The sequence below is a fragment of the Lygodium microphyllum genome, chromosome 10, assembly GCF_053477565.2.
Source record: "Lygodium microphyllum isolate KBCC chromosome 10, Lygodium_microphyllum_v1.1.10, whole genome shotgun sequence".
NCBI lineage: Eukaryota > Viridiplantae > Streptophyta > Polypodiopsida > Schizaeales > Lygodiaceae > Lygodium > Lygodium microphyllum.
Genome location: NC_141144.1, coordinates 46,687,279 through 46,696,147, shown reverse-complemented (window position 1 = coordinate 46,696,147; position 8,869 = coordinate 46,687,279). Strand labels below are relative to the sequence as shown.

Here is an 8,869-nt window from a genome sequence, read left to right as displayed (position 1 = left end):
AACTTTAGCATTTCTTGACTTACATTTTTTTATGTGGTTGGGAGTCTACTTCTCCCCACACTTGAAGTATAAACCTTTGGTGTACATATCCTTCACCTTATCATTTAGTATATCCTTGCCTTGCACATTATTGGCTAAATGTTTACCACCAAAATCTACCCTCTTAAAGTCTAGTTTTTCCTCAGCATTATGCCTAAAGTTAGTGCCATGTTTTGGTTTAGAAACTATAGGATAAGTTGAGAGTTTGTTGTGGGTGTTTTGAAATCTTCATTCTTCTTGCCTAAATGCCTCTCTTTATTGTGACTGAAGTTCTACCCCAATCTTGAGGACTAGTTTGATGAAATATTTCCCATAGTTCTAGGTTGAAAAGAAGACATATCTCTACGATATTTTTGGCTTTACCATTTAACAATCTTGAACTTATTTTTGCAAAGTTGAGGGTAGAGGGTAGAAGTATTTGTAAAATGGATCACAACCATGATAATCATCTTCAATCCTAAGGTCTTCTTCTTGCCGAGCATAATTCCTTGGGCTGAATTGTGGCCTTGCCTTATTCTTGCCTTGTATTTGAGATAGATGAAATGTACCCTTTAATCTTGATGGTTATCCCTTTTAAAAAATAAGCACGTTGGGCTAATCAGGTTGTCTTCTGATGGGATTACCATGCTGGACTAGAATGGAGTCATGTGGGGGTGGAATAGAATCATGGTGGGTAGGTTGAGGATAATGCATCTTGCTGCCCAAAATTTGATGACTGCTGCAATCAATTCGTCAAACCTACTTTCCATTTACTTAATGAGATGATGAATACCACCAACAATGCCCACATTCATGTGATTCAACTCCTTTGACAATTGTAGGTAATCATTTGACCCTTGAGAAGCATGCATATTCTCTTTCCTGTGTTGAATATTATGAGCATTAAGTACACTTTTTTCCTCATCTTGTTGATGGTGGTTGAGAGCTTCATTTGATTGATTTGGCTTAGGTTGATATGCTCTAATATCTTCATTAATGGTTTCCATGGTTTGGTCATTTTGTTGTTCTTAGCCATATGTATAAGAGTGTTGTCTATAGTGACCATAGTCACTATTTTGCCAATAACTTTTGATTCCAATACCTAAATGAATAGATTTTTAAATAAAAATAATGGTGGTAATTCCCTCTATCAATTGATTTACATTAGAACACATGTACTCTGTTTTAAAATCAACTTTTTAAACTTGTCTAGAATAGGACAATTGTTTTAGCCATGTTTCAACCTGTATATCATGTGTAACTTGCAAATATTTTGTAATAACACTGAGGGACTTGTGGGGAGGGATTTAGGTACATTTGTAGAAGGGTTAATAACTTGCATATCAAATTACTGTGTAATACCCTTGCAAGGCTCTTGCAATACCTATAATTGACCCACCTATAATATCTTTCTCTCGTGCCTTGTTTATGCTTGTAATCCTTGTGGATGATTGATTTACTATTGAAATGTTGATTGAATCAGCCCCAACATCCAACCAAATGATATCCTTGCACTTGTAATTATTTTTGTGGGCTTTGGATAACCAGGGGTGGGTACCTACATGGCTGGGATTGTGCACCCTCTATAGGGTCATAAAAAGCAAGATAGGGTCAACTTGACATTTACTTTGTCCTTGTGGAGGGTATTAAATATGCATGTAGTGGAAATAGCATTTTCAATCTTCTATGCAACGCAATAGGGTTGAAATTGAAGACATTAATGAAGGGAGTGAGCTTGGAGTGGAAGCATGTGAGTGAAAGCAAGAGCTATGGAGAGAGAGAGAGAGAGAGAGAGAGAGAGAGAGAGAGAGAGAGATGTGGAAACTCCAATAGTCACAATGTGTGATCGGCCATCCCTTTATTCAAATGTTATTGAAAGAATAAAGAATGAAGTGAAAGCCATGGGTGCTTGCCACCTATAGTGTATAGGTGTGCGGGTACTATCAGTGCAATAATACTTACATAGGTGGCTAGGCACATGCACCTTTATCCCCATCAACCTCTCACTTAAAGGAAAATAATGTACAAATATGCATAAGTACAATAGGATGAGGAAAGTCGCCGTCTCATCCAACACCCATCAACTAACTACATGTCCTGCATAATTAGCGTTAGTGTACTTCATGACTCTTGTATCCTAGACACTATAACATATGTGCATAGCTTTTGAACTCTTCAGGTACCTCATGATACCCTTGACGACATCCCAATGCCGCTAAGTTGCTAAACGTAGCCATATAGCATGCCACAACTGCTGTTGCAAATGCTATGTCAAGATGAGTGGCTATCATGGCATACATCCAATTTCCCACAATGGATGCCTTTTGCTCATTAGATTGTTGCAGATAATCGGCCTAACTAACCTTCACATGAGAAGGTAGAGGACACCCAATAGGCTTACCATCCTGCATATGAAATAACTCAACTCCTTTTATGACAGATAGAGGAGCCCCTTAGAGCGATCGCATGTGATACACATTCCAAGAATATATGAGGCATGTCCCATGTCCTTCATCTCAAAGCTATTCTTGAGTTGAGTTTTCAAGGTATCTAACTCATCATGAGAGCCCCAGCAAATAAGCATATCGTCCACATAGTGTACCAAAATCATAAAGTTGCCATCATGAGCCTTCTTCATGTATAAACATGGATCCATAACACTACATATATATCCTTGTGAATGCATAAAAGCATCAAACTTGTGGTACCATTCCTTAGGTGCTTGTTTAAGGCCATAAAGACTCTTTCTCAACTTGCACACTAGGTGTTCCCTACCTTTTTCTTCAAAGCCCTTAGATTGCTGCATATAGATCTCATGTAAAAAAGCCATTTTTATATCCATTTGATAAAGTTCCAACAACCAATGTTAGCACCAAGCGTAGGGTTGTCATTTTGACCACAAGGGAAAAGACTTTATTGAAGTCAATACCATGTTCTTGCATGAAACCCTTAGCTACCAATTTGGCCTTATAAGCAAACTTGGCGTGTCCAAGGATACTTTTTAGCTTGTATACCCACTTGCATGGCAATGCCTTTTTGCCACTAGGAAAAGGGACCAAATCCCACATATGGTTAGTATACGTAAAGAGTCAAAATCCAATTGCATAGCCCTATCCCATGTGTGATTATCATCTCTGTGCATGGCCTCATCATAAGGGAGAGAGTCACCTCTATTAGTCATCGTAACATAATCCATGGAGGATGTAAAGTACTAGAGTTGATGTCCAGCACTAGTAGAGTGTCTCAAAGCAGGTTGATCCTACACAACATGCAAGGTCTGGGCCATTGGAGTATTAGCTATCTACAGGTTGTCTGGCTGGCTGTATGGGAGCATGAGGCTATTCCTGAAAGATCAATTTGCATATCTCAATTAGTTGCTTAGGTTGCTTATGCATCTTTTCCTCATGGAAAATGACATCATGTGTAATGAAGGAGACCTAGGAGAGAGAAGGAGAGAAGGAAGAAGACTACAAAAGAGAGTAGAGGAGAGAGAAAGACTAGGAGAAGAGAGAGAAAGACAAGAAAAGAGAGAAAAAAAGAGAAAGAGAGAGAAAGAGGGGAGAGAGAGAGGGGAAGCCATGGGAGCTGAAGGTGAAGGTGAGGAGACAGATTTGTATTTATCAAATGGTACCCTAATCAGGTCCTTGTACACCTTAAGTACCCCATCATTGTAATCAGGTATTCGCATGTGCTAACCCCGTGTAAGACCCTCTAATCCCATTCTTTACATTCCATCCCGACCCGGAAGGTTTTTACCCTCAAAAACAAAAAGAGGACGTATTGGTATGGCTGGGTGGGGGGGGGTTGAAATCTTGTGGAATGGTGGCCTATGAGCATGCATGCAGTGTGAGCATGAGGAGAGAAGGTAATTCAGTACAAGGATAGGCACCAATTCCAAACAAGAAGGGCTGGACAACACTGGACAATATGCTGTCTCGAACATGCCTGCAGTGGAAAACTGATCATAACTTGCCATGGGCAGCTCCAAACGAGACGTTCTACATGTCAAAACAGAGCTTGTTGAGCGTACTTTCAGCTCAGGTAGGCCATGCATGGATGCAATTAATGCAGGCCTAAAACTGTTCAAAAACAGATGGTTGTCTATTGCAAAACAGGCCCAAATCGAGTTGTTCTTCAGACAAGGTTGCCACCTCTAGGTGAGGGGACTGCACACAGGGGGAGTGCTGATATAGATATTTTTTCAACCCCCGTGATCAAATGGATAAGCTGCATAATAAGCATCAAGAGCACAAGGATCATCCATACAAGCATGGGTCATCGTACTATCACCGGGGTCAAAAGGATAATTGTGATCCAATGCATCCGCTGTATCATAGAAGTAATTTATGGTGTCATCTTCAAGCACTGATGGTAGCACAAGATCCTTACCGATCCATACGGTAGCATGCATTGACTTGTCCATAAAATCATTGGGAACCACTAGCTAAGTCGAACTGGAGTAAATGAGGCTGCAATCACTATAACATTCACTGCATCAATCCCTAGGCATTTCATGTCCATGAGTTCCATATGCGTGGCTACTACTAGGCATTCAAAGTTAAGGGCCTTGGGTTGATGGGGCACCTGCTCATGAGCCTGCAGCAGTGAGATGCTCCCATCATGGCATTGTTCTTGAGAAGTATCATGTGGTTCATAAGGATGCGCATGTTGCTTATAGCAATGATCAAGTGGATGATGATGTTGAGCACTCTGTTGCTGATAATGATGTTGCTCCCCATGTACATACTCATATACATTTGCATGATGTTGTCCATGTACATAGTGCTGTCTAGATGGTTGTCCATGTATGTGACCAAAATTTAGCTCATAAGAACATACATAGTCATCAGATGCATGTTGCTCAAAATATTCACAATCATCATATGCGTGTTGACCATAAGTAGATGTATGCACTTACCTTTGCACATCGAACCCATGCTAATGGTCGTGGTACTCATAATGTTCGTGAGAATGGCCATACATATCTTGTTGACCAAAATGTCCATTCGTGCCATACTGCTTGCTGCCCATGCAATACATGCGAACCAAACTGAACATTGGGGCCTTGCTGCCCAAAATTGCCATGTGCATGCTGCCCATTGCCATGTGCATGTTGCCCATGTACACCTTGCATTCCGTGCTGCCCAGAATTTGCATTAGGCCCTTGCTGGCCATTCCCATGAGTATGCATATAGCTTTCATTACGAGGGAGCTGCTATCCCAAGGATGGGCTTGAAGGGTTTGTAATGGGGGAGGGAAGGATGGGTTCATCATGTTGAGTGGAGGGCTCACCCATCTCATAAGTGCTATGGGGAAAGCCATGGGTGCCACCAAAACCTTGTGGGCTACGCCCAGTCTCCAAGGGAGGAGGGCGATTGGCCTCACGGGGAGGAACATGCTCCTTGGGCTAAGCCAAGGAGGGTGAGATGGCAGGGATGAGGGCACCCATGTGCTCGATGAGTAAGTCCATCTTGGCCATCATCTCGGAATGACGCTGATCTTGGCAAGTTTCCATCTTCCTATTGCATTGTTCCAACTCTCGATGCCAATCGGCATGACGGGTCTCATGTTGGCATAGAGTATGGTTAAGCATAGCCAAGCGGTCCATCTCGGGGGCATCATCTTCAAACATGTCTTCGCAATCCTCTTGGTCTGAGCTAGGATCATTCATTGAGGCACGAGAGTCCCTTATTTCATGCTGGAAGTCCTCTTGGGCCTTTGCTTTTCCCTTATGGCCTGCCATCCTAACTGTAGTTCAACTAGACCCCCTATTACAGAAATGGCAATATCTTGAGCTAGGAAGCTCCGATCGCTGAAATTTTTTATTCAAATTAAAGCTCTCAATCCCCTTTACGAGGCTATTTAAAAATATCTCTGGTAATAAATGATCAAGGCTTTGCTGTAATTGACTTTTGTGGGCTGACTGTGCAGGACTACTGCCTATCCCACAATACCTCTAAGCACAAAATTGGGTGTATCTCCCAAACCATAAGGCAGAATGGGGAGACTTTTGGTTTAGATCAAAGGGGAGGAGGCCCTCTTCGAATCGAGCTATGGGGTCCGCACTCAATCACACAAGAAGGCTTTGATGTGATTGATTTTTGCGGGCTGACTGTGTGGGACTGGTTGTCTGCAACACCCTACAAGAACTCCTTCAATGAGCATACATTATCCCAATGCTGAGGTGCTTATTCCAAGACATCTGGGGTCTCAATGGTGGTTCTCAATGCCACATAGAGCCATACATTATTTGCATCAATAGTTCTCTTACTGAGACTATTTCTTGACTGCATACCTTGCCCATCACTGCATACATCCACCATACATTCCCAAGTGATACATCTCATTACCAATACATCTACAAGGTTATGGAATGTAAATGATTGGGGCTCGGGCAATTCATTCAAGTGTACCTGCACCTGCATGAAATTTTTGGGCTCCGGATCACCAAGAGGTGGGCAAAGTCCCCCTCGGGCCGAGTTGTGCACCCCTTCAGGGTCTTAATCGGGAAGGGGCTTTAGGGTTCCCTCTTTTGCTCTTGAATCGCATGGTCTATGTATACATGGCAGGGATTTTTAATTCAAGAAATCAACATGCTATGTATGGCAGGGATTTTTAATTGAAAGGGGGCTTCAAGGTTCCCTCTTTTGCTCTCGACTCGCCTGATCTATGTATACATGGTAGGGATATTTAATTCAAGAAATCAACATGCTATGCAATTTCAATTGAAGAGTTGGGCTTTTCATGAGATGCATGACCAATAAGGAAATGGGATAGGGGAAGGGGTTACCTCTGCAAATCAGTGACTCATTGATTGCATGACTTACCCTTCTTACAAATTTCTTTTTTATCGGTCAAGAATCAAGACAAGAGTACGGTTAAGGATTAGAGTAAAATCTTGATCAATGGGGAAAGAAATTTAAAGAGCATTCAACCATGCATGCATTTCAAGAGTGTGGAATGGGAACAGGAATTCAATTGGCACTCTCAAGCTTCAAGAAGGCACGCAATTCTTCCATCTCTCTCATCAAGTGGCTGAGCTCAACAATCGGATGTAAAAGAGAGACCAAGAACCGATTGACATACCTTATTCAAGCTCGGGGAAGAGTTAATGGCTACCCTATCCAAGAAATATGTGGTTGCCCTTCTTCTTGCAGCCTGTGGTTGTATTGGGCCTTCAATGTTCTGCGATGCAATAATGAAGAATTAGTGATGAAGGCCAAATTTTACTAGTAGCAATAGCAGCAGGGTTGTAGTCAGTTGCAGCAAGCAGTATCCCCAATAGATACAAATAGCCCAGCAACAACCACCTGCTGCAGGACATAGTGTACCTGTACAAGCACGTGCTATTGCCCGAGATAGTGCATCTGTATTTGCTTGAAAAGGTGAAACCCTTCAAGAGTACTGGTGGTGTACTGAGAGAGGTCTTGACTGGGGTCCTAGTGGTGGCCTAGAATTGATTGTCGATGATGGTGGGGATGCTACTTTGTTGATCCACGAAGGTCTGAAGGCCGAGGAAGCTTATGCCAAGGATGGAACATTACCAGACCCAGCTTCTACTGATAGCCAAGAGTTTCAAATCGTCTTGTCTATTTTGCGGCATGGTATCAAGATCCTAAGAAGTATCACAGAATGAAGGAGAGGTTGGTTGGTGTCTCTGAAGAGACCACCACTGGGGTCCATCGTCTGTATCAGATGCAGGCCAATGGTTCCTTGCTTCTTCCAGCCATTAATGTCAATGATTCAGTGACTAAGAGTAAGTTTGACAACCTATACGGGTGCCGCCACTCACTGCCTGATGGACTCATGAGGGCCACTGATGTAATGATTGCTGGAAAAGTTGCAATTGTCTATGGTTACGGTGATGTTGGCAAAGGCTGTGCTGCTGCCATGAAGACTGCAACGGCTCGAGTAATTGTCATAGAGGTTGATCCAATCTGTGCATTGCAAGCCTTAATGGAAGGTATTCCTGTCTTGACCTTGGAGGATGTTGTGGAAACTGTTGACATTTTTGTAACAACCACCTAGTGTAAAGAAAATCACTATCAAGCCTCAAACTAATCGTTGGGTTTTCCCTGAGACCAAGACTAGCATCATTGTTTTGGCTAAAGGAAGGTTGATGAACTTGGGTTGTGCCACTAGTCACCCCAACGATAGTAGGGGAGCTTAATGGGGGCAGGCCTCGGCTTGCCTTCCTTGCCTGCCGGATTCGCCTCCCCCCGCCCCTGATATGTGGAGTTACACAGCCCTTATGAGAGGTTTGCGGTCCTGTTCCTCTAGATCCCCTTCCGTCGTTGGCGTATGAACCTGCTTTCATGACCTCAATCATATAAATGGCTTCAGCTGTTCTTTTGACATACGAGTGGAAGCCTATCTTGAGCCGGAACACCAGTATGAAACAGACGCAGAGTGCCTCGAACGGCTATCTCCTAGATCGAGGGACTACAAAGGTCTCCTACGCATCTGAGACGGTTGCAGACTCCGAATCCAGAAGGCCTAAGTCATTGGCTCCATACGGTGTGCAGATCCTGACCACATCCGATGAGTGCCCCTTGAAAATTGCCTCTGAAGATTCCTATAGCTTGAAGAGGAAGTCTATGAGTCTGAATGGGGATAGCACGAAGGATGCTTTCAAATCTAGTACAGGGATTTGCTTGAGGAATTTAACCAAAGGGGAAAAGCGGCAGCTACGGAAGCGACTGAAGTCAGAGTTACAATAAGTGCGTACCCTCTCTTCCAAGTTGGAAGCAAGGGAGCTGCAAGTAAAGCAGGCTGCGTCTGGATTGAATGCTCGTAATGATGGTTGGTTGGCTAGACTCAATGGATCTTCCTCTAAGTTGGCCAATGACTA

At 43.0% G+C, this 8,869-nt stretch overlaps 1 pseudogene; it reads left to right on the top strand.

The window, feature by feature from the left end:
• Window positions 1-3,945: 3,945 nt before the first annotated feature.
• LOC148029959 (adenosylhomocysteinase 1 pseudogene) lies at window positions 3,946-8,270 on the top strand (annotated as a pseudogene).
• The last annotated feature ends 599 nt before the right edge of the window (window positions 8,271-8,869 follow it).